The following is a 27,022-nucleotide window of genomic DNA, read 5'->3' as shown; positions in this document are numbered from 1 at the left end:
TATTTCTTAGTATAGATGTATTGTGTGTCAAAATTTTCAAAAATTGTAATGCATATGTAATCATTATGTGAATATAAGCAACACAAGAGCATCCAGTCTTTGCAGTACTTGGGGAGGATGATCCCAGTGTTGCCCAGCGCTGACAAAATAAAGTCGCTTAACAGTTTAATCGACCCGGCTGTTACGCTTATTTCTTCGTTTCACACGCAAAGTGATCTCAGGATTTTACACACCCCGCACAAAATGGTGGCGCGGCTCCTTTAAGACGCCCCCCACACCCCCAGTAGCACGGAGAGGGCGTGGCTTGGAGAGACGGAAGGCGCTCAGGGGCCCGAAGCGCGTCCGGGGTTGAGTGACAGCGCTGCGGCCCAATCAGGCGCGGAGGTTGAGGAAGGGGGGCGGGCCTTCCGGCGGGAGCGCTGTGGCTCCAAGGGAAGCGGGGGGGCGACCGGCGGCGACGTGATTAAGAAGTTTGACCAGAAGGACGAGGAATCCGGTCCGGGGCTGGCGGCGGCGGGGAGGGAGCGGGGGGCGGGCTCAGGGCGGCCGTGGTGGCAGCGCCCTGAGGGGAGCGAGCGTTCGGCCGCCCGGCGCGGCCCGTACCGGCCGCTGAGGGGAGTGGCGGGAAAAGCCGCTGAGAGAGGAGCTCCCGCCTCTCCCCGTGTCCGGGCTCCCCAGAGCCTCCTCTGGCCCTTCAGGATGGTCCGCGGGCTGCGGGGCCCGGGGGTGGGAAGCAGTTCCTCGCCTCCTGGGGGCCGCGGCGGGCGGGCTCTTCCCGCCCTTTCCGTGAGGACATAAAGCTACTGGAGAGTGTCCAGAAGAGGCTGCGGAGCTGGTGGAGGGTTTGGAAAGGAAGAGATACGAGGAACGGCTGAAGTCACTGGGTTTGTTCAGCCTGGAGAAGAGAAGACTGAGGGGAGACCTCACGGCGGCTGCAGCTTCCTCACAAGGGGAGGAGGAGGGACAGACACTGAACTCTTTCGTGACCAATGACGGAACCCGAGGGAAGGACAGGAAGATGTGCCAGGGGAGGGGCAGCTTGGACATAGGAGAAGGTTCTTCACCCAGAGGTGCTGGGCAGTGGAGCAACTCCCCAGGGAGCTGGGGCTCTGGAGCTGGAGAAGAGGAGACTGAGGGGTGACCTCAATTCATGGTGATCAGTATGGAAAGAGGCAGTGTCAGGAGGATGGAGCCAGGCTCTGCTGGTGACAACCAGTGACAGGACAAGGGGCAATGAGTCCAAACTGGAACACAGGAGGTTCCACTTAAATATGAGAAGAAACTTCTTCCTGGTGAGGGTGGCAGAGCCTGGCCCAGGCTGCCCAGGGAGGTTGTGGAGTCTCCTTCTCTGCAGACATTCCAACCCGCCTGGACACCTTCCTGTGTAACCTCAGCTGGGTGTTCCTGCTCCGGGGGGATTGCACTGGGTGAGCTTTCCAGGTCCCTTCCAACCCCTGACACTCTGTGATTCTGTGAGGTGAAGGGCAGACAGTGCCAGCCCTTGGGGTACCCTGTGTTTTGAAGGCACCACGGGAAACAGATTCTTCGTGGAGCTCTGGTGAGAACCATCCCCCGAGGAACATATTTTGGTGCTGGGGCAGGGAGGAGTGTGGACAGGCAGCCCGGCCCCTGGGTCCTCTGCCCTGCTTGGGGAGGGGAAGTTGTTCCCTGTACGATGGGCTCAGCACTCCTGGGCTCACAGGAGATGTCACCACCTCCAGAAGCCATCTGCTGTTCCCAAGGCCACCAGTGCAGCAAGTCAACATTTATTTGATGCAACCAGTCTGCTACAGCCAGTAATCCTGTGTAAAATCAATGAAAATTACCACTGTGCTTTATTACAATGTGCCATATAACAACCAGGCATTGACAAATTCCTCTGTTTGCCCTGTGAAATCACATTTGTGGCACTTAGATTGTGACGTTGTTGCATTGCAGAGTAAAATAAGAGAACTGGAAAAGGAGGTTGAGATTTTACAGGATGCAAAGGCGATCGCGCAAGAAGTAACTACTGTTCAAGCAGATGGTGCTATGAGCTGCAGGATAATGCAGACCGGCTGCTGGCATCTATTGCTAAGGAACAAAAGGAAAAATGTGCCAAAAGTGAGTTTTTGTGTTCTCAGGTTTGTACTCTTACCACAAACCACTCTTGGAATCCCGAGGAATGGGATGGAAATATTTGGAGTGGATCCTCAGACTCCAGTATTGAGTCTGAACTTGATCCTGACTTAAATGGCAGGGAGGTGGCGGGAGCACAACCCCCCATACAAATGATGCTTTAGCAGGAACAAGCAGATGAGGGGGTGGATCGCACATACTCACTCTCCGAAGGAGTTAACGGCATTTTCAGAGATCTCTCAGCAGACAAGTGGGGAAGGAATTCCGGCACAGATTTTGCCAGCTTAGGATAGTAGAGCTGTGTCTATCCATTTATTGGCAGATGAACAAGATTTCTTAAGCCCTATAGCCTATGGTGATCAGATACAACAACGATATGCTCCGCTGCAAACTGTCAGAGGTCCGGACAGGCAAGATATTATTGCACCTATGCTATATCAATGTTTGTGTGCAGCAGTTTTAACAGCATACGCTGAACCTGCTGAATCTGTGTTGTCCCGTGGAAATTGGTGTACAATGGAGGAAAGTATTGATTTAGATTGGGGTGGTGTATGTATTGATTATGGATCCGATTCGGACAGGGTAGCAGTGCCAAGTGCTACAGGTAATGCCGGCACTCTGGCAAATGCCTTGAGGGGAACTGGGGCTGTAATTTCAGGACCCTCTGTTTGGGTGGTGGAGAATGGAAATCCGGCAACACTGAGCAGAGTTACAGCACAGGCAAGTGTTGGAGCGATAAAGGACTCAGCAAAACAAGTCGATTCAATGTGAATCACGCCAAAGCCATTTATTACAGAAACAAGCCTCCTTATATATGCAACTATATTCTAATCACGCGTCCACGCTCCAAGCATGGATTCGCTAAATGAGTATCGTGGGCTGTCCGTGCGCTGGAGTCTCACTGATGATGCGCCCGATGATTCACGCCACGCCAGGACCCCGCTGATTGAGGACGCCCCTCTTTCTCACAGCAGGTTCTGTTCTCAGCTTCCCAAAGCGGCCTTGAGATTCCTTTGAGCCTGACTAATTCAGCAACAGATCTTTATCCATCAAAACCCCACCACAGGCGATGAGAACACTAGTGTGGGATGACTTAGTACAAGCTGGTATCCCACCATCAGAAATAAGCGGGATCATACCATCACAAAGTTTTTGCCGCTTGTAAAAGTTTATGCTTATGCAAAAAAGCCAACCAGCCCCAGCCCCCCTGCCCACACTGCACCCCCCCTCCACCCCCCCTGCCACCCCAGTGCGAGACCAGTTTGCCTTTACCTGGCAACAAAGCCATAGACTTGACGAGTATTGTCTCAGAGATACAAACACAATCCCTCCGTTTGCCACCAGATGATAGTAGCTGATACAGCACTATGGTCGGGTACTGTTACTGATTGCCATGATATTGATGATCTGTTGATTGTGGCAGCGTCACAACAAGAAACTGAAGCAGCCGCTGAATTTTTGAAGGTGCTTTTGCAGGACAAGGGCTGGGCAATTACTCTGAAGAAAATGCAGGGCCCTTGTGCTACCGTACTATTTTTAGAAATAGTTTGGCATAGGCAGTTTAGAGAAACACCAGCTAAAGTACAGCACACAGTGCAGCAGCTTTCTTACCAGCTCCAATAAAACAATTACCTGCCTTTTTAGGATTTTTAGGGCATTGGAGAATTTTCATCCCTACATCTCCTGCGGAGGAGGAGTCCCCTTGTGAAGGGTTAATAGCAGAGCACAATAAAGTTGATTCATTTGAGTCCCAAACCAGTAAGAAAGCAGATAATGTGACCTCTGGTGAGCTGCACGCTCAGGCTCTAAATGTGCATATAGCTTGTGGACGTGGATCAGCTTATGCTGCACACGCATGGGACACTGGTCACAATCAAACCCCTTCGCTGTTGTATACTTGTAGAACATGCTCACATCATTGTGCTGCTTGTACACAGCTGCATTTAAGAGCATGGGGAAAGGTAAAACGGGGTCAGTGGGCCTTGAATACCTGTCAGGTTGACTATATTGGCCACGTACCCCATCTAGGGCCTGGCAACATGTATACACTTCTGTGGATACAGTGTCAGCACCAACTACAGGGGAAATGAAATTATTCCCACCAATGCATTGTGAAGTGGGACTGCAGCCTATTGATCTAGATGTAAAAATTCATACGACTCCAGAGAATGCTGTGTGGTTTTGTACCCTGACCTCCTCCTATGTTACATCCTTTGCTAACATCAGATTCTCGAGCTCCTGTATGTCAGGTATCTTCAGTGAACACCTGTGTTTTATCTAGAGGAGACAGCTCTGGAACAATGTTATTGGTGTCACAGACTCACCATCCAACTGAAGTCCAATCTGAAAAAGTGCAGGCCACGACTTTCCAGTCTGTGTGGGCAATGAGCCCACAGCAGGTTGTTAAACCCAGAGTGACACCAGCTGACGGAGCTGGAGCAGCAGCGTGTGTATTACTGGAAGGTGACATCATCTCACATCTTTGGAACTAATGCGGCAAGTGAAACCATCTACTGATAATGCCTGGCTGAATAGCTCGTGTAACTCCTTGGCAAGATGAATGGGACACCTGATTATTGCAGAAATATGTTTTTTCCTTTTTCTGTGTTTATTGTGTGCCCCTGTAAATTGCTCTGTGCTACACCTCACAAGCACAAATGAACAACGCTGGCTTCGTTGGCCCCAGCAGAAGCAAGAACCTGAGCGAGGGGGTGGAATATATGGGGAGATAGCGAAAGATTTGGCAAGGTGATTAGTTAAATGTAAATACACTCCAGTGACTTGCACCTGCCTGTAGAAAGGGATCACACAGACACTTTTAAATTAGCCAGTGTCACACGCTGCGTGTAAAACATCTCCACCTACAGACACACTCACCCATCCTGTGCGGCACTCAGAACCTCCTCATCCACCACAGCTCAGGTGGGAACAAAACGAATCCTCCTGCTCTCCCCATACCGAGAGCAGCCAGTTTTCCCTGCAAGCACAACAGCAGCTCGTGCGCTGCATCTCCCAAACACGCTCGGTACCGCAGAAGCTTCGGCAGCGCTAACCAGGACAGTCTGTACTGTGCAAGTGATGAGCTCGGTCTCAGCACAAGGGCCGGGACGGCTGCAGCGCACAGGGAGAGCGTTGTAGCTGTTTCTCCTGGAAGGCAGGGCTGCAGGAAAGGAAATAAATTAGTTTTTCAGGAACAAGAAGAACACATTCCAATCACCAGGGAAAACCTGGAACAAAACACTAAAAGCCCAGGTTTTGCAGGGAGCTGGAAAAAACACCTAAAACCTGTCCCCGGACTCTTCCGTTTTCTGTCTTGCAGACAATTTCCTCACTCATCGACAAGGGCACGTGAACACTCCAGGGGTCTGTCTGTCTACTGCGGGTAAACACAAACACCACCTTTTCAGCTGGTCCATATATCCCCAGATAGAAGCAAATGAACTCAAACGCTGTCGCCTGCCAAGAGCTTTGTCACCTCAAACATTATCTGCAGGGCCCGCTGGACAACTGCAGAGCGGGCGACTCACCCATCCTGGGCCACAACCTCGGCTGCCTGGAACCTTCACGGCTCTCTCAGAAATCTGGGCAGGAGTCAAAACCATTCTGGTTCGAGAGCAAGACCAGCTCGAGCTCAAGTTTCCTTTTGCATTCTCACACCTGGAAGCTCAATCATAAAGGCTCCACGGGTCCACACCAACGGAGCTCTCCCAACAGGCACTTCCAGTCATTCATGCCCAAGCCAACACGTCACTGGAACCTGGCTACGCATTTTCAAACAATGTCCTTCTGGAGTCCAACCGATGCTGGGGTCGATTTTCTCCTTCAGAAACCCACAAAAATCCAAGCAATACAAGACGTGCTCCTCTCTGCTCCAACAGCTCTCAACCTCCTGCACTTCAGCTTTCATGGCATTGCAGAAATAACAGAACAAACCCCAACGCAAAAGATTCAAGCAGAGCACCCTCCTTAAAAAGCAAATCCCAACACGAGTGCTCATTGCAATCAAAGGAAGCTGCGACACCACCCTTCAAACGCTCTGGGTGTGCAGCCTGGACGAGACGGTGTCTGCGGTTCAGCAACATCCACGCTCGTCATGACCGGCTGGTGCCATCACCCCCAAATCTCAGCAGCAGCTTTTGTTAACTCCGGTTAACAGCTTTGGGTACCCAGAGCTGCCTTCAGCTCATGTGAAAGCGTCTCCTTGTAACGCCCAGTGTGAGCCCAAGAACGACGCCTCCCTAACGCACACACTGAGGAACCTCAAACAGTGCCCCCTTCTCCATGGGCTGCGTCACAGCCTGTGACAGAAAGGGGATTCCACAGCCTGGAAAAGCTCCACAAGGAACTGGAGATTCCTGGGTCTCAGAGTAATTCTAGAGCTCAAGTGGTGACAGACATCAGCTCCAGCTCAGATAATACATGCCAACACCCATCACTGACCCAAGAAGGCAGCTCCTCCCGTCCTGCCCAATGGCTTCAAACCCAACACACTTTGTCCCTCCAACAGGACGCAGCTTATTTCTCTGTCTTCCTTGAGATGAACTAGAGATAACTGAAAAAGTCTCTGTCCCGGCTCTGAAAAAAACCCCAGCCCGAAGATCCCAACTCTCCTTAAAGACACAGCATGACGCTAATGGAACAGTTTCATTGACCAGTCTGGGTGTCAGTCAAGCTCTGCCCCATCCATCCCCTCTTTCCAGCTCCTCACACCCACGGGCAGAGCTCAGACCTTGGCTCTCAGACACCAACAACTAAAAACTTTAACTCTGTCCCTGGTGTTCCTCTTGTTCTCAAACTGAATCCGAACAATGACTGTGCCAGCTATGAAAAAGAAAGGCTTCTAACTACATGGAGAAAATTGACTCACTTTCCAGGCGTCTCACCTACACAAACCAGATTCTAAAGGCTGATGCGCTTCCCCGGGCACAAACCAGCCATGTAGCCAAAGCATGAAAACTCTGCCCCATTGCTGCCATGGTTGTTACCTGAAAACGATTCACCTGTGCTGCTGGTGCTCAAGGGGGACAGAACACAGAACAGCATCCACCACCTCTGACTATTTCTTGGAGCTTAATCCAGCAACAACCACAATTCTCAGCTGCCCAGTGCTTTACATGGAAATGCAAATGCAACAGGCAGTGCTAGAATCTGGATCACAGACATTTTGGGGTTCTTTGAGCTTGCTTTCACAAGCAGAGCAGAATTGGCTCCAACTAAAGTGGTATCTCCCCTCTTTGGCTAAATATCTAGTTTGAGTTAGCCAGGGGCACAGGAATTCCTTTGACTCGCTTTCTGCAGAGCAGAGAGACTCAAATGAAATGACGTATGAAAACAGCCTTGAAAAGCTTCCAAGACCAGTGTGTGCCTGGAGCCCCCCGTGCTCTGCCTTGGCCTACACCACGTCGGTCTCTGGATGAGGAGGAAAAGCCTTGTGACCTTTTGCATACAGCCCAAACAAAATAACAACTACCTGAGACACTTGGACCAAGACTCAACATCAAAAATGAATGCTTCTTGCAGGGTAAAAGTGCACAGCAATTAAAGACTTGCTAAACAGACCCGTCATTCTCAGAAATAAACAACCCCCAAGGCTCAACAAGCCAGCCAGGGTTACTGCTCTAAATCCAAGCGCAGCTGCACCGACCTGAGTCAACACGGACACAGTCGCCTCCCTTGTCCCACATGAAGCTGCACAGGCCACGTGCTGCTCCAACAGGAATGTGCTGGGGACACCCGGGTTTCCCATGGCAGCCTCTGCGCTGCCACCTGCACAAGCACCAACAGGCCGGCAGCTGTGGGCTCAGCTCCGGGGGTTCCCAGGACCGGGGCTCACTCGGGACACTCGGCAGCACCAACTGGCTGAAAACTCTCCGGAAATGGAAATTTCACTCAGCGGAAGGCCGTGCTCACTGCTAGAAAACTCTCGGTAGCAATAAGCTACGCTGCTTGCTAAAGTCTTCCCACAACAGTAAAGCTCCAAGTCGAACCACAGCCCTGGGCCAGGTCGCATTCTCCCAAACAGCCTCAGCACCAAGAGCCCGGCTGTGCCCAGAGCCTCGTCTGACACAGGGATCGCACAGACACTTTTACAGGCAGCGTGTGACACTGGCTAATTTAAAACATCTCCATCTACAGACACACTCACCTGTCCTGCGCAGCACTCAGAACCTCCTCATCCACCACAGCTCAGGCGGGAACAAAACGAATCCTCCTGCTTTCCCCACATCGAGAGCAGCCAGTTTTCCCTGCAAGCACAACAGCAGCTCGTGCGCTGCATCTCCCAACCACGCTCGTTACTGCAGAAGCTTCGGCAGCGCTAACCAGGACAGTCTGTACTTGTTCAAGTGATGAGCTTGGTCTCAGCACAAGGGCCGGGACGGCTGCAGCACACAGGGAGAGCGTTGTAGCTGTTTCTCCTGGAAGGCAGGGCTGCAGGAAAGGAAATAAATTAGTTTTTCAGGAACAAGAAGAACACATTCCAATCACCAGGGAAAACCTGGAACAAAACACTAAAAGCCCAGGTTTTGCAGGGAGCTGGAAAAAACACCTAAAACCTGTCCCCGGACTCTTCCGTTTTCTGTCTTGCAGACAATTTCCTCACTCATCGACAAGGGCACATGAACACTCCAGGGGTCTGTCTGTCTGCTGCGGGTAAACACAAACACCACCTTTTCAGCTGGTCCATATATCCCCAGATAGAAGCAAATGAACTCAAACGCTGTCGCCTGCCAAGAGCTTTGTCACCTCAAACATTATCTGCAGGGCCCGCTGGACAACTGCAGAGCGGGCGACTCACTCATCCTGGGCCACAACCTCGGCTGCCTGGAACCTTCACGGCTCTCTCAGAAATCTGGGCAGGAGTCAAAACCATTCTGGTTCGAGAGCAAGACCAGCTCGAGCTCAAGTTTCCTTTTGCATTCTCACACCTGGAAGCTCAATCATAAAGGCTCCACGGGTCCACACCAACGGAGCTCTCCCAACAGGCACTTCCAGTCATTCATGCCCAAGCCAACACGTCACTGGAACCTGGCTACGCATTTTCAAACAACGTTCTTCTGGAGTCCAACCGATGCTGGGGTCGATTTTCTCCTTCAGAAACCCACAAAAATCCAAGCAATACAAGACGTGCTCCTCTCTGCTCCAACAGCTCTCAACCTCCTGCACTTCAGCTTTCATGGCATTGCAGAAATAACAGAACAAACCCCAACGCAAAAGATTCAAGCAGAGCACCCTCCTTAAAAAGCAAATCCCAACACGAGTGCTCATTGCAATCAAAGGAAGCTGCGACACCACCCTTCAAACGCTCTGGGTGTGCAGCCTGGACGAGACGGTGTCTGCGGTTCAGCAACATCCACGCTCGTCATGACCGGCTGGTGCCATCACCCCCAAATCTCAGCAGCAGCTTTTGTTAACTCCGGTTAACAGCTTTGGGTACCCAGAGCTGCCTTCAGCTCATGTGAAAGCGTCTCCTTGTAACGCCCAGTGTGAGCCCAAGAACGACGCCTCCCTAACGCACACACTGAGGAACCTCAAACAGTGCCCCCTTCTCCATGGGCTGCGTCACAGCCTGTGACAGAAAGGGGATTCCACAGCCTGGAAAAGCTCCACAAGGAACTGGAGATTCCTGGGTCTCAGAGTAATTCTAGAGCTCAAGTGGTGACAGACATCAGCTCCAGCTCAGATAATACATGCCAACACCCATCACTGACCCAAGAAGGCAGCTCCTCCCGTCCTGCCCAATGGCTTCAAACCCAACACACTTTGTCCCTCCAACAGGACGCAGCTTATTTCTCTGTCTTCCTTGAGATGAACTAGAGATAACTGAAAAAGTCTCTGTCCCGGCTCTGAAAAAAACCCCAGCCCGAAGATCCCAACTCTCCTTAAAGACACAGCATGACGCTAATGGAACAGTTTCATTGACCAGTCTGGGTGTCAGTCAAGCTCTGCCCCATCCATCCCCTCTTCCCAGCTCCTCACACCCGCGGGCAGAGCTCAGACCTTGGCTCTCAGACACCAACAACTAAAAACTTTAACTCTGTCCCTGGTGTTCCTCTTGTTCTCAAACTGAATCCGAACAATGACTGTGCCAGCTATGAAAAAGAAAGGCTTCTAACTACATGGAGAAAATTGACTCACTTTCCAGGCGTCTCACCTACACAAACCAGATTCTAAAGGCTGATGCGCTTCCCCGGGCACAAACCAGCCATGTAGCCAAAGCATGAAAACTCTGCCCCATTGCTGCCATGGTTGTTACCTGAAAACGATTCACCTGTGCTGCTGGTGCTCAAGGGGGACAGAACACAGAACAGCATCCACCACCTCTGACTATTTCTTGGAGCTTAATCCAGCAACAACCACAATTCTCAGCTGCCCAGTGCTTTACATGGAAATGCAAATGCAACAGGCAGTGCTAGAATCTGGATCACAGACATTTTGGGGTTCTTTGAGCTTGCTTTCACAAGCAGAGCAGAATTGGCTCCAGCTAAAGTGGTATCTCCCCTCTTTGGCTAAATATCTAGTTTGAGTTAGCCAGGGGCACAGGAATTCCTTTGACTCGCTTTCTGCAGAGCAGAGAGACTCAAATGAAATGACGTATGAAAACAGCCTTGAAAAGCTTCCAAGACCAGTGTGTGCCTGGAGCCCCCCGTGCTCTGCCTTGGCCTACATCACGTCGGTCTCTGGATGAGGAGGAAAAGCCTTGTGACCTTTTGCATACAGCCCAAACAAAATAACAACTACCTGAGACACTTGGACCAAGACTCAACATCAAAAATGAATGCTTCTTGCAGGGTAAAAGTACACAGCAATTAAAGACTTGCTAAACAGACCCGTCATTCTCAGAAATAAACAACCCCCAAGGCTCAACAAGCCAGCCAGGGTTACTGCTCTAAATCCAAGCGCAGCTGCACCCACCTGAGTCAACATGGACACAGTCACCTCCCTTGTCCCACACTAAGCTGCACAGGCCACGTGCTGCTCCAACAGGAACGTGCTGGGGACACCCGGGTTTCCCATGGCAGCCTCTGCGCTGCCACCTGCACAAGCACCAACAGGCCGGCAGCTGTGGGCTCAGCTCCGGGGGTTCCCAGGACCGGGGCTCACTCGGGACTCTCGGCAGCACCAACTGGCTGAAAACTCTCCGGAAATGGAAATTTCACTCAGCAGAAGGCCGTGCTCACTGCTAGAAAACTCTCGGTAGCAATAAGCTACGCTGCTTGCTAAAGTCTTCCCACAACAGTAAAGCTCCAAGTCGAACCACAGCCCTGGGCCAGGTCGCATTCTCCCAAACAGCCTCAGCACCAAGAGCCCGGCTGTGCCCAGAGCCTCGTCTGACACAGGGATCGCACAGACACTTTTACAGGCAGCGTGTGACACTGGCTAATTTAAAACATCTTCATCTACAGACACACTCACCTGTCCTGCGCAGCACTCAGAACCTCCTCATCCACCACAGCTCAGGCGGGAACAAAACGAATCCTCCTGCTTTCCCCACACCGAGAGCAGCCAGTTTTCCCTGCAAGCACAACAGCAGCTCGTGCGCTGCATCTCCCAACCACGCTCGGTACCGCAGAAGCTTCGGCAGCGCTGACCAGGACAGTCTGTACTGTGCAAGTGATGAGCTTGGTCTCAGCACAAGGGCCGGGACGGCTGCAGCACACAGGGAGAGCGTTGTAGCTGTTTCTCCTGGAAGGCAGGGCTGCAGGAAAGGAAATAAATTAGTTTTTCAGGAACAAGAAGAACACATTCCAATCACCAGGGAAAACCTGGAACAAAACGCTGTAAGGGGATATAGCGAAAGATTTGGCGAGGTAATTAGTTAAATGTAAATACGCTCAAGTGACTTGCACATGTCTGTAGAAAAAGCACATACATCACACTAACTGTTCTACTGACCCTGTGTGCTTGATGAGCAGAACCTCTGTGTCAGATAACACAGGACTGTGAGAAACTCTGGGCACCTTATCACTGTGTCTGAGATTCCTGCTTTGTTGTGAGACAGAGCGGGAGGCTGCGCCTGCCTGAAGCCGTGAAATACAGGCGAGCTCAGCAGGCCCAGTGACCTTCCAGCAGGGCTGGACTGACCAGCGCCTGCATCCCCGCTGCTGTCACCTCTGCTGGGAGCTCAGGTGCGGCTTCGGAGATCCCCCAGAAGAGAGGGAACTACAATAAAACTTGCTCTTTGCAATTACATTCATGGCCTCTGGCTCTTCTTGTGACGTGCCTGCGTATCCGTACAAAATGTCCTTTTGGGGTCCAACTGATCCAAGTCTTCTCTCCTTCAGAAACCCACAAAAATCCAAGCAATACAAGATGTGCTGATCTCTGCTCCAACAGCTCTCAACCTCCTGCACTTCAGCTTTCATGGCATTGCAGAAATAACAGAACAAACCCCAACGCAAAAGATTCAAGCAGAGCGCGCTTCTTAAAAAGCAAATCCCAACATGAGTGCTCATTGCAATCAAAGGAAGCTGGGACACCGCCCTTCAAACGCTCTGGCTGTGCAGCCTGGACGAGACGGTGTCTGCGGTTCAGCAACATCCACGCTCGTCACGACCGGCTGGTGCCGTCACCCCCAAATCTCGGCAGCAGCGTTTGTTAACACCGGTTAACAGCTTTGGGTACCCAGAGCTGCCTTCAGCTCATGTGAAAGCATCTCCTCATAACGCCCAGTGTGAGCCCAAGAACGACGCCTCCCTAACGCACACACTGAGGAACCTCAAACAGTGCCCCCTTCTCCATGGGCTGCGTCACAGCCTGTGACAGAAAGGGGATTCCACAGCCTGGAAAAGCTGCACAAGGAACTGGAGATTCCTGGGTCTCAGAATAATTCTAGAGCTCAGGTCATGACAGACACCAGCTCCAGCTCAGATAATACATGCCAACACCCATCACTGACCCAAGAAGGCAGCTCCTCCCGTCCTGCCCAACGGCTTCAAACCCAACACACTTTGTCCCTCCAACAGGACGCAGCTTATTGATTTCTAACACCATTCATCTCTGTCTTCCTCGAGATGAACTAGACATGCATTTCACAAGCAACCAAGTCCCCGCCTGGAAGCAGCGGAGCCTTTGCCTTCTCTTTTCCACCCCACTTTGCAGGAGAAGGAAAACAAACGGCAGCAGAGACGCTGAGAAATTCACCCACCAAATGGAGAGGGAACCTTTGAGAGCGGGAAAACTTACCCGTACAATGGAGAGAGCTACGATGAAAGAATAACACTGAAAATGAATCCTTCTTGTCAGGGTAAAAGTGCACAGCAATTAAAGACCTGCTGAACAGACCCCTGTCATTCTCAGAAGTAAACAACCCCCAAGGCTCAGCCAGCCAGGGTTACTGCTCTAAATCCAAGCGCAGCTGCACCGACCTGAGTCAACACGGACACAGTCGCCTCCCTTGTCCCACACGAAGCTGCACTGGCCACGTGCTGCCTCAACAGGAACGTGCTGGGGACACCCGGGTTTCCCATGGCGGCCTCTGCGCTGCCCCCTGCACAAGCACCAACAGGCCGGCAGCTGTGGGCTCAGCTCCGGCTGTTCCCGGGACCGGGGGCTCCAAGGGCCTGTTCGCACACGGACCTTTGTGCGCGCGCCCCGGCCGCGGGCGCTTCTCCCGCCCCGATCCCGACCCGCCGCTCGCCCCCCGGACCCGCCGCTCGCTCACCCGGACCCGCCGCTCGCCCCCCCGGACCCGCCGCTCGCCCCCCCGGACCCGCCGCTCGCCCCCCCGGACCCGCCGCTCGCCAACCCGGACCCGCCGCTCGCCAACCCGGACCCGCCGCTCGCCAACCCGGACCCGCCGCTCGCCAACCCGACCCACTCAGGAGCCTCCGCTCGGCCCAGCGCTGCAGCCGGAAATTGCGTCACCGGGACGGGCTAGGAGAGCCGCGCTGCCGGCAGGACCCCGCCAGAGCTGTCCCATTATTCGCCTGACCCGCCAAGTTTTTATACGAAATCTGATTGAGTTGAACCATTATTAAAATAAAAAAGTCTCTGGGTAGCCGTGCCGTCATGGTGGCTCAGTGCAGTGGAAAATCCACTGAACTGAAGATCAGCCTCGGCTCTCAAATAAACTCCTCCCTCCCCGCTCCGCAGCCGCTGAACCCGCAGCACAAAGTGCGATCGGCACGTCCCGCGGTCACACGGTGTCCGCGCTCGCTCGTCACCTCACTCGCTGGCTGCAGCAGCACTAAGGGCCTGTGGATTCCACACCTGGAGTGTTCTGTCCTGTCACAGAGGAACAGTCTTGGCTGCTGAGAACAGGTTCCATTTTAAAGTCGCTGAAGAGAAGTTTCCGCTTCCTGGAATCTCAAAACAGCAGCAGCTCTAACGAACGTGACAGACCATGGGCCACGTGCATTTCTCAGTATCTGTCCTGATCGGTTTTATCTGGTCATTATTAATGCCAGAAAGAGGTGGAAAGATAAAGACAACGGGTTGTGCTGGACAGAATTACATCATTTTTGCCAAATAAAGAACTGAAATAAATAACTTACGCTTTTTCTATGGATAAACAACGTTTAATCCAATTCCTTAATTGTATTCCTTAAACACGTGTTCATTAGAGCATAAGCAAAACAGCCCAACACTCACACCTTTAAACAATAAGAGGTGTGCTTAAATACAGTGAGGTGTTACATATTCATAATGACCCCAGGAATGCCTCTACATATGGTGAAGCACGTGAAGCATCCAACCCCAAAACTTAACTCTACCCCTAAGACAACTCCGGAACCCCTAACACTAACCCTAATCCAACCATTACCTTAAACCAAATCCTAAAACTTAAGCCTAAATGTAAACCTAAATACTAATCCTAAATCTAATCCTAAAATTTAAGACAAACCCCTAACTCTAACCCTAAGACCCCTTCCTTACTGGGCGAATGATGGGCGTGGTGTTATGAGGTAATTTGTGTCTCAGAAGCTCATAATCCAGTAAAAAGCCTGTGGCTGTGAAGGGGACCATGGGGTCAGTTCTGGCTCTGGAGGTGACAGACCAGCAGCAGGGACATGGCTGGGAAAGAACCTCTGCACTAGGACAGGCCCTGTCCACGAAGAGGACTTGGAGATGGGCTGTCATGTCCATTCTGCCTGAGCACGTGGCAGGACAGCAGCTGGTACATGGTCATGTCTACCAGAGAAGCTGAAAGGCACTCATGGGTTTTACAAGATCACGGTGAGGTTACTTCTGTGTGGTGAGGTGAAAGACCACAAGAAGCCTGACAGGTTGGGTTCCCTGCTTGAAGGGCAGTTTATGAGATGGTCAAGCTTTCCATGGTAGTGGGAAAATGCAGGAGAGGGAGAAAAAAAGGCAAGAAGAGCAACTTGGAAGATAGAGACCGGATATCAGGAGGAAGAAATGTCACTGGAAGGGCACCTGTCATCACAGCCTCCAACGAATCCCTGGGGAGCCTTTGTCAGTAACAGGCCTCAGTGGGGCCCATTAATGCTTCAAGGAGCTTTGAAGTTTTGTTTCTGACTTTGCCTCCTTGAGAGCTTTGTTTGTTCTCAGTACCTGAGGTTCATGGACTCAGCCTCAAATGCAGCATGAGCTCACTAAAATGCCCCAAGCTCTCACAAGCTGTGTCTCCTGCATGATTTTCTTCAAGCTCTAGAAAGCTTGTAGAGTTAATTAGAGAGGTTTCAGGAGAGCAGATAAAGAGGACACTTTGAATGAGCACTTTGAAGATGTGATAGTAGAATTCTCCAATGGATACTGATGCAGAGTGTCTCCTGAGGAGGTGTGGACAGACAGGAAAAGCAGATTCAACTCCAGCAGATCCCCACCACAGATGACCTGTGTCCATCAGTGCCAGCCCCTCTCCTCAGACCAGAACAAGAGTCCTGCTCCAGCAACAGAGCAGCCTGACCCAAATGAGTGTCTGCAGAAAGAGGTTTCTCTTCCTCCTGGATTCCTCCCTGCAGGCACAGAAATGCTCCCTTGCTCTTCTCCAGGGACATCCCTTTCCCCAGGTGAGGGTGTCCAGCCTGGCCTGGCCGGCTGGTCCTGGTTCCCTCCCTGTACTCCCCACAGGGCCCTGAGCTGGCGATGCTGCTCTGCAGAGCGAGGGGCTGTGGTGCCCTGGGGCCATGGGTGACTCTGCTCTGGCCACGCTGGTTGGGCTGGGAAACAGACCCAGCTGGATGAGGATCACTGCTGCTGAGCCCTTTCCATCTTCCCAGCTGGCTCAGGAGCCGAGGACAAGGCTGGGCAGGACCATGGGGTGTCTCTCATGGCACAAAAGGCAGAGGAGGGCTGAACCAAGATGGTGTCCTGAAACATTCTCCAGTCTGACATCTTTTGGCATCATGGCTCCTCACAGCCTGTCCTGGCATTGAAGGGCCCTTGTTACCCTGTGCCCTCCTCAGGTTCACCTCTTCCTCTGGGACACCTTGCATGATCACTCCTTTCACCAGGACTGTTTTGTTTAACCCAGCAGGCAGCTGAACATCACACACAGCCCTTCTCTTACTCCCTCCAGCCCAGTGGGATGGGAGAGGGAATCAGGAAAGAAACAAACATCTTGGGTTAAAATGAAGACAGTTTAATGAGACAGAAAGGCAAAATAATAGCAACAATAGCAACAATAGCAACAATAGCAACAATAGCAACAATAGCAACAATAGCAACAATAGCAACAATAGCTACAACAGCTACAACAGCTACAACAGCTACAACAGCTACAACAGCTACAACAGCTACAACAGCTACAACAGCTACAACAGCTACAACAGCTACAACAGCTACAACAAATATAATATAATAATGATAAGAAATAAAATAATTATAGTAATAGTAATTATAATAATAATAATGGCAGTAGTAATAGTAGCAATTGCAAAAATGGTAATAATAATAACAGGAGATATAAACCAAGTCACGCACAATGCAATTGCTCACAACCCATTGAGTGACACCCAGCCAGATCCCAAACAGCGGTCCCCCAGATAACTTTTCTCCAGTTTACATACCAAGCATGACATCATACGGTGTGGAACATCCCTTTGACCACTTGGGCCAGCTGTCCTGCCTGTGCCCCTCCCAGCTTCTTGTGCATCTCCAGCCTCCTTGCTGAAAAGTCCTTGCTTTGGTATAAACATGGTTTAGCAACAACCAAAATATCCCTGTGCTATCAACATTCTTCTCAGATTAAATCCAACACACTGCACTCTACCAGCTACTAGGAAGAAAATTAACTCTCTCCCAGCTGAAACCAGGACAGTGCCCCCCCCTTATTCTGTACCATCTGTGTTGTGCCCGGGTCCCACACTCTCCAATACATTCCAGTTAATCAACAGCACTTTTCCTATCTCTGGATATACACACAGATCTCATTCCTCAGCCTATAGGCCACACCTCTAAAATGTCCAATGAGTTCATGTGGTCCATGGCTTTGGGCTCCAGGGGTCATAAGAGTCTTTCAGGACAGGAGAGATGGTCTTTGCTGCTGGACTGTTGTGTCCTGTGTCCAGAGCTCGTAGCTGGTGTATCTGTCCCAGCCAGGGACAGTGTGTGAGTCTGGGTGGGCAGCGAGTGGCACCTCAGGGAGATCCTCTGACAGCGCCTGGCAGCTCCATTCCTCTCCAGGATGCATCTGCCACTGCTGGTGGGACAGCGCCAGGCAGATCAGTCACAGACGTGTCCCTGTCTTTGTGGATGTGTGCGACCAAGAAGGGAGCTCTTCATCCAGGCCTTGGAACCTGACAAATCCCCCTGGGACCCTGAGCTAAACCCCAACCCGAACCACTTCCACTGACACCACTGCCTAAGCACTAACTCTAACACTTATCCATCCCTTACCCTAACCCTAATCCTAACCCCTGCACTTAAAACTTACCCTACAACTATCATTCACCTAAAACTAACCTTAACATTAACCCAACCACCACCCTAGCCCTACCTCTTAGCCCAAAATCTAACCTAAACCAAAACCCCCATAATCCTAACACTAACCCTAACCCTAGCCTTACCCAAACTATTACCTGAAATATCACCCTAATGTTACCTCTAACCCTAACCCATAACCCTAGCCTAACCCTAAAACTAACCCTAGCCCATCATACTAACACCAGCCTTAAACCAAACACTAAACCAAGCCCTAACCCTAAATCCTAACCTGCAACTCTTACGACCGACTCTAACCCTAAACTAACCCTAATTCAAACCCTAACCCATTAACCTAACCCTAAAGCTATCCCAACCCCCAACGCCTAAACCTAACCCCTTACACTAATCCTAACGACTTACACTAACACTACCCCCTAACCACTAACCAGAATTGCAACCCTTAATGCCAACCCCAACCTCCATCTCTAATATAAATCTAAAACCTAACTCTGACCATTCCACTATCACTATTGCCTAACACTAACCCTAACCCTAATGCTAACCCCATCCCTAACTCTAACCTAAAGCTAAAGCTAAAACGTAATCCTAACTCTAACCCAAAACATAAAACTAACCCCTAATGCTAACTCCAAGCCTACATTCTAACCCTCTTCTAAACCTAATCTAACTCTAATACTTACCCATAATCCTAACTCTAACCCTAACCCTAGTCCTACCCTTCAACCCTAATATTAAAACCTAACCCTAACTGCTTACACTAACATTATTCCCTAACTCCGAAACCTAATCCTTAGCCCTAAGACTAACTATATCCTAACACTAATCTAATCCTAACTGTAAACCTCATCCAAACCCCTAACCATAAGTGTAACTGTAAACACCATCATCTAACTCTAATCTAACCCTAACCCTAAATCTAATCTGAAACTTAACCCTAACTCAAACCCTAAATCCTAAAACTAAACCCTAACCTTAACCACTTCCACTGACACAACTCCCTGGCCCCTAAACCTAACCCTAACTGTAAATCTAAAACTAACCACTAACCCTAACTCTAACCTGAACACTAACCAAACCCTAAATGTAAATCCAAACTACACCCTAACCCCGAAACGTAACACTATTCCAACCCATACCCTAACCTTAATCCTAACCCCTACCACTAATTCTAACTGTGAATCTAAAACTGAGCCCTAACCCTGACTCTAACAGTAACCCTAAACTGTAACCCCAATACTAAACTCTAACCCTAACCTAACACTAACTCTATCACTAACCTAACCTTAATGGTAAGCCGTAACTAACCTAACCTAACCTAATGCTAATTCTAACCTGAAATCTACACCTAACCCCTAAATTCACCTCTAACCCAAACCTTAAAGCTAAACATAACCCTAATCTAATCCCAGCCCCATTCATATCCCTAGCCCATGAACCCAGCCACCAACCGTAAGCACTTAGATTAAAATTAACACTAACCCAACCCCAATATCTAACCCTAACCATTAACTCAACCTCTAAGCCTAACCCTAAAGCCTAACCTAAACCTATCTCTAATCTAATGCTAAATCCTAACCCATCATTCTAACTATAACCCTAAACCCCTATCCCAAAAATAACACTAACACTACCTCTAACCCTAAGCCAGTGTCCTAGCCCTAACCCTTCAATATAAATCTAAAACCTAAAACTGACCATTCAAATAACAAAACTCCCTAAGCCATAACCCTAACACTTATCCATCCCTTACCCTAACCATAATCCTAACCACTAAACCTAAAACTTACCCTACACCTATTATTCACCTAACCATAACATTCACCCAAACACCACCCTAACCCTACCTCTTGCACAAAATCTAACCTAAACCAAACCCCCTCAACCCGAAAACTAACCCTAGTATAACCCAAAACCTAAACCTAACCCTAAACCTAAGCCTATCCCTACCTCTAACCTTAACCACTTACACTAAAACTAACCCTAACTCTACCCTTACCCTAACTCGAACCATTGAAATCTTACCCTAATGCAACCTCTAACCCTAACCCATAACCATAGCCTAACCCTAAAACTAACCCTAACCCATCATACTAACACCAGCTTTAAACCAAACACTACACTAAACCAAGCCCTAACCCTAAATCCTAACCTGCAGCCTTTACGACTGACTCTAACCCTAAACTAACCCTAATTCAAACCCTTACCCATTAACCTAACACAAACCGAACACTTATGATAACTCTAATGCTGACCCCTAACGCTAACTATGACCTTAATGGTAAGCCTAAACCCTAATACTAACTCTAACCCTAACTTGGATCCTAGTCCTAACACTAAACCTAAACCCTAACCTTAACCTAACCATAACCCTATCACTAACCTAACTTTAACCATAACCCTTAAACCAACCTAACCCAACACTAACCCTAACATGAAATCTAACCCTAACCTGACCTCTAAACAGAATCCTAACCCTAACTCTAACCCTAACTCTAGCCTCACCCCTAAACCTAATCTCCTATGCTAATCTTAACCATTTACAATAACATTACTCCCTAGCCATGAACCTGAACCCCTATCTCCAACAGAATTCTAAAACCTAACCCTAACCACCTTTTCTAGCACTACTGCCTAACCCCTAAACTTTAAACTTATCTAACCCTTACCCTAATCTTAATTATAATTCCTACCCCTAACTCTAAGACCAACCGCTAACTCTTACCCCAAACCCCAACCCTTACACCTAAGCTAGTCCTAACTATGTCCACTAATGCTACTCCCTCAACCCAAAGCCTAACCCTAAATTCTACCCAATTCTCTTCACCCTAATGGAACGCTAATGCAAACCCCTAACCCTAACTCTAACTCCAACTCTAAATCTAATGCTTAGCCTTCTTACTGTAATCACAAATCTAAGCCTCAACCTAAAACCAAACTCTACCCCTAACCCAAACCCAAAAGCCCTAACCTTAATTCTAACCCTAATCCTAATCAAACCCTGACTCTAACCCTGACTCTAAACATAACCCTAACCCTAGCCCTGGTTCCTAAAATTAATCCCTAACCTTAACCACTTCCACTGACACGATTCTAATCTAACCCTAAAAGGAAGTATAACTCTAAACCTAAGTCTTAACCACTTATCCTAGCCATAATCTTGTCCTTCAATCTAACCCTTATTCTTCTCCCTAATACCTAAGCCTATCATCAACCCCCTAAAGCTAACTCTAACCCTAACCCTGACTCTAAACATAACCCTAACCCTAGCCCTACCTCCTAAAACTAACCCCTAACCCTAACCACTTCCACTGACACTACTCTCAAACTCTAACACTAATCAAATCCTACCCCTAATACTTGAACACCTAACCCAAACCCCAATGCAAACACATACCCGAACCTCAAACCCTACCTCTCAGACTAATCCCTAGCTCCTAACTCTAGCACTAACCATAACTCTTAACCCTAAAGCCTAACTCTAACACATACCCCTAATCCTAAACCTCATCTAACCCAAACACAACCTCCTAACCCTAACCCTTACCGCTATACTCTAACCTCTTGCCCAAAGTTTAATCCCAACTCTAAGACTAACCCAAAACCTGACCCATAACCCTCACTTAAAACCTTAACCCCAAACACTAACCCTAACCATGCTCCCTAAGCCTATCCCAAACTCTAACCCTAACTCTAGCCCCTAACCCAAAACCTTATCTAACACTAACCCTCAACCTTATCTAAAACCTAACCCTTATCTAAATGCTAGACCTATACCTAATCCTAACCCTAACTCTCAATCTAACCCTAACTTAACCCTTAAATTAAGCCCTAATTTTTACCCTAACTCTAACCTTTACTGTAAATCCTAACCCTAAGACTAAACCTGAAACCTAATGCTAACTCTAGCCCTGACCAAAGCCCTAACACCAAACCCTAACAATAACCCTAATCTAACCCTAAGCCTAACTATAACAATAACCCTAAATCCTAACTGCTTACTATAACCCTATCCTTAAATCTACTTCTAACTCTAACCACAAAAACAAACCCCTAACACTTATTCTAAACCTAACTCCTAAACCTTAACCCCAACTCTAGCTTGCAAGCCTCATTCTAAACCTCATACTTACTTTAACAATAACCCCTACACCTTAACACTAACCCAAATCCTATCCCTAAAACTAAAATTAATTCTTTTCCCTAAGGCTAAGTCTAATCCTACCTCTAACTAGAACTCGAAAACTAACGACTAACCCTAATCGCAAAGCCTAATCCTAACTATAACCCTAACCCCTAAACCTACCTGTAATCTAAACCTAACCTGAAACCTTACCTAATGCTAACTCTAACTCTACACCCAAATCCCTAACCCTTATCTAAGCCTCACCATACACTTTATCTCAACCTAACACTAACCCTAATCCCTAACTGGTAACTCTAATCCTGACCCTGTGCTTTACCCAAAGCCCTATCCCTACATCTGACGAAACACTAGCCCCACCTCTGATGCTAATAAAAACCTACTCCTAACCTGTAGCACTAATTCTCAACCTAACATATCCTCTAACCCTAGCCCCTAACCCTAACACCAAAACCTAACCCTAAACACTAATCCTAACTCTAATCCTAACTAATACACGCTAGCCAAGAAACAATAACCAACAAATGATAACCCTCAGCAAAACTCTGATCCTGGTCCTAACCGCTAACCCCAGCTCTACCCCAAATTCCAACCCTTACTCTAACACTCTTAACCCTAACCACTATTCCAAGCACTACCAGACCCCTAATCCTAACCTCAAACCCAAAATCTAACCATTTCCCTTATCCACAAACCATACCACTAACTACAATGCCAATTCTTCATCCCTAACCCTACCCTAATCCTAACCACTAACACTAACTCTAAACCTAAACCATAAACCTACCTCTAACTAAAACCCAACCTTAACTCTGTCCCTACCCCTAACCCTAACTACTTACCATAATACTCTTCACTAACCCCTAACACTCATCTAACCCTAAGTCTAACCCTAGCACCTAACAGCAAACTGTAACTCTAATCCTAATCCTAACCCCTAAACCTAACTTTAACCCTATCACTAACTCAAACCCTAAACACTAAACCTAAACCCAAGCCCTCATTCTAACCCTTACCCACAATCTGTAACCCTAATGCTAAACCTAATTCTAACCCTGAGCAGCACTCTTAAGTCTCCTCCATCTCCTCTTTTCTTCCTCTTGAGGGGGCAGATGGGCCCTGTGTCCAGACAGGTCCTGGGGCCTGACGCTTGCACCACGGGCCTGATCTTTCGGTGCTGACAGCTGGGTGCCTCCCTGCCACCGCTGGGACCCTTGCCTGCCACCTCCTTCCCTGCAGGGGACACTGAGCCCTCCTGTGAGATTCTTCTTCTTCTTCCCTGAGGGCTGGAGACTTGATCCTTGTCCTTCACAGCCAGAGCACAGGGGCTGCTGTCTGCTCCACAGTGCTGCTTACACTGACACTTTCTGGAGGAACCAGGGGTGACCTGGCTGGGCTCCTTCTCGCTGCTGCAGGGAGGAAGGTGGTGCGAAGGGTGGGCAGTGGAACAGCTGGTCATGGGGAGGCTGGGAGCCAAAGGGCTGAGCTGAGGATGAAGCTGAAGGTCGGCTTTTCATGATTTGGCCAATGGAGAGCACATGAGGACAGCCTGCAGAACAGGAAAAGAGGCTGACATGATCTGAAGGCCAGGTCAGGAGCAGGAGCCCCCCTCTTCCTCCACACTCCACAGTGCACAAGCACAGCACCCAACTGCTACCATCTTAGCCAATCCAAGAGAACAGGAGAGGTGGCTGCTGAAATCACTTCCCCAGGCCACCTGCCATGTCAGACTGTTGCCTCATGGACTACTGGCCTTGCTGCCATGCAGGAGCCTGGGAGCGACTGGCACCATTTACCTCGACTTGCCAAAAGACCAAGGAGTTGGGGTGGGTGGTGTCCAACGGGTAGCTGTGGTTGGCAAATTGTGACTGAGGTGGTGTGCAATGGTCACTTCTGCTCGCCTTCCACAGGATGCTGCGCTGCAGTTATTGACATGAAAAAAAAAAACCAACAAACTTGGTGATCTAAAGAAAAGAGGATTCCATAAGGCAAGAGAGGAAAATAAGAAGGTGAGCCCAGAGAAAAAAGAAGGGTAAAGACACAGAAGGGGAGAGGAAAGTGTGGGGTGGTCAACAAATCAGAAGTGTTTTCTGTTAGAAGCAGAAACGAAAAAAGGAAGGAAGGAAATTTAAACAACAGAAACCCCAGCGCACTGTCCTGAGCCCTGGTTGCACAGCGGCGCCCAGAGGGCCAGTCCCAGCCCCTGCGTGGGGAGGAGGAGACTCTGCAGCCTCCAGCTGGGGAGTCACCTGCTCCCATCGCCCCAGGGGACAAGACACTCATAGAAGATTGGTGAGGCCACCCCGCTCCAGGGACTGGCACAGCCACCCCTCTGTCCTGAGCAAGAAGACAGGAGGCGTTTCTCCAGCCTTAATCAGGGATGGGAACAACAGCAGGGACCTGGCCCTGTACCCCAAACCAGAGCAACTGCTGCAGCCCTGGGGCTGAGGGGCTCTCCCTGTCTGCCTCCAGCTTAGCAAGACACCCAGCATCCAGTCTACACTCTCCCCAACACAATCTCCAGCTCAGAAGACACACGGCACCTGTCGAAGACTCCAGGCAGAAGCTCAGACTCACTTTTTGGGAGAAAGTACCAGCTTCATGGCTGGTGGTGGTGACATGGTGATGTTCAGCTCCAAGCAGCACTGGCCAACAGGGAGGATTTCAATTTTGCCAGTTTGGAGTCTTTGGGTGCAGCCATCTTGGTGCTGGAGGTAGTAGGGAGGTCCATGCCACAGCCTGATTCCTGAGAGGTGCAAAAGCTCCTGGTTCCACCCTGGGCCTTCTGGGACGCTTTGGGCAGATCCCCGCTGTGCCGTGCACTGGGCTGGCAGCACTGCTGCTGCAGGAGTCCCTCTCCAGGGTCTCAGCATTCTCCCCACTGCCCCTGGGCTCCTGGCTGGGGATGGGCTCCAGCAGCAGCTTGGGTGAGGTAGGTGGCTGCTTGCTCTCCCAGGAGCTCTGCCAGGACAGCTCTGCTTTGGCCCCACTTGTGCTGCTGGTGTTGCAGGAGCTCTGAACTGTTCTGGGCACAGGAGGCAGCTGCAGGAGGACGAGCAGCTTTTTGGGCCTCCAGGCTGAATCACTGTGCCAAGGACACAGGGTGATACTGCAATCCCATCCTCTCCAAGCTCACACAGCAACTCTTAACTGAGCAGGATCCTTCCTGCAAGTCATCCTCCCTCACACCTGTCCATTGGGTGCAGTGCCTGCCTCCCTGCCAAGCTGCAGCACACCTGCCCTCGCAGAGCAGGCAGAGGGGCAGCAGCTCCCTGCAGCTCTGGCCCAGAACAGCCTTCAGGACTCACCTGGCCTGTCACTGGTGAAGACATGGGTCTGTTGGTCACAGCTTTTTTCATCTGATCAGAGACGCTGGCCCCAAGAGATAAAACAGAGCATGAGCACAGGGCCACAGACTGCACCAAACCCCTGAGCCTGACCCCAGCCAGGCACTGGCCAGCATGCCATGAGGGACGGCTGTACTGTCCCCAGTCCTGTGGAGCCTCAATGGAGGAGTCGTGGCTCATGCTCAGGCAACAGGCTCTGCTTTGCCAGACAGAGGCAGCACAACAACAGAAGCTGCTTCCCTCTTGCCTGCACCCTGCCTGACACTGGCAGTTACGCAGCCTCGAGAGCAGTAACGGTGCAGCTGCAGGAACATCCCCTGTGAGAGCAGAGCTCCCCCCACCCACACCCTGCCCCACTACCTGATCTCCAGCACCAGGTCCAGGAAAGGGTCAGAGGTCTCCCAGATGCTCTTGCACACTGAGAACTTCACTGCAAAAGCAAGAGCAGTAAGCACACCCTGGCACAACACCTGCACCCAACACCACCCCAGCACAGCACAGGCAGCTGCCGTCTTCCCCCTCTCCAGCTTTGGGCTCTGGGATGTCGGCACCAGGATTCACAGTGTGCAATTCCACTGTGTGCTGGGACAGCAAGTGCTGGTACATAACTGCCAACATGGGCTACTCAGCTGGTGGCAAAGAGCTGGGGGCCCCCAGCCAACAGCTTTTTTCATCACTACAACACACACCACAACCCACAGGAACCACAAGACTGACCAGCTGCACCTCTGGGTAAGTTACACACACTCAGCAGTTTTCCCAAAAGGTTTTTACTGCAAGGCTCTCAGGGTAACCGCTGCCCTGAGAGTCACAGGCCCAGGACCTGGCAGCCAGCGCTCAACACAGAACCACAGGGATCCGCCAAAGATCTGGTGAACCAGCATGGTGGCCTGGGTCTGGTGATCCAACCTGGAGACAGCAGCACCAGAGCTCACACTGCCCCTCCGCAATGGCCACCCCTGTCACCCACCGCTGTGTCCTCAGGATCCAAACCCATCCCAGTGGCAGCTCCTCTCTCCCTTTCCATCAGGAGCATCTTGCCAACATTTATCCAGCACTTGCGGTGGCCACTGACCAGGCCTGGAGCTGTCAGGAGAAAGGACTCCCTGGAGCTCACCCAGCTTTAAACTCAGCCCCAACCTGCTGCTGGCTCGGTAGCCGGCACTGCGAGCAGTGCAGAGATGGAGCAGTTGGCAAAGAGCTTTGCAAGGCAGAGCCCTCTGGGGCACAGCACTGAGCCGGACCCACTTCCCCTCTGCGTGACCGAGCGTCAGCCAAGAAAGTAGAAAGCTAAATTTCAGAGGAACAGAAAATTAACATGTAAACGCTCATTTGTTCCAAGGTCGTACCTGTGGGATCGCCCTGAGGCTCACGGACAGACTCAAGTTCAAGAAGTCAAGTAGCCGCTGCCTACAGGGACGCTGGAATCAAGGAGAAAGGAAAAGCGTTTCCATTTCACGTTGTGATCTACCTTGTCCTCAGTGACCTGCAGTGCCTGGACGGGGGTCAGGCAACAACATGGGGCCCAGACGCATGCTGAAATTTCCAAAGCTGCAGAGGGGCTGCA

At 50.2% G+C, this 27,022-nt stretch overlaps 1 long non-coding RNA gene across 8 annotated transcripts in view; it reads right to left on the bottom strand.

Annotated features, from left to right (window-relative positions):
* Positions 1-2,337: 2,337 nt before the first annotated feature.
* LOC309451828 overlaps positions 2,338-27,022 on the bottom strand; it is a 231,465-nt gene continuing 206,780 nt past the window's right edge. The window contains exons 1-6 of one of the 8 annotated variants that reach the window (XR_014186332.1): positions 13,937-13,987; positions 13,303-13,771; positions 11,533-11,815; positions 8,264-8,547; positions 4,996-5,278; positions 2,338-2,468 (exon numbers count right to left, since the gene is read on the bottom strand). This is a non-coding gene — a long non-coding RNA (uncharacterized lncRNA). Of the gene's footprint in view, positions 2,469-3,364; positions 5,279-8,263; positions 8,548-11,532; positions 11,816-13,302; positions 13,772-13,927; positions 13,988-27,022 lie in introns of those variants that run through there. The other 7 variants (XR_014186334.1, XR_014186336.1, XR_014186333.1 and 4 more) reach the window with 7 other exon arrangements.

The sequence above is a fragment of the Streptopelia decaocto genome (genome assembly GCF_964273445.1).
Source record: "Streptopelia decaocto genome assembly, contig: HAP1_SCAFFOLD_86, whole genome shotgun sequence".
Lineage (NCBI taxonomy): Eukaryota > Metazoa > Chordata > Aves > Columbiformes > Columbidae > Streptopelia > Streptopelia decaocto.
Note: the sequence above shows the minus strand (reverse complement) of the source record. Positions and strands in the feature narration are given on the sequence as shown.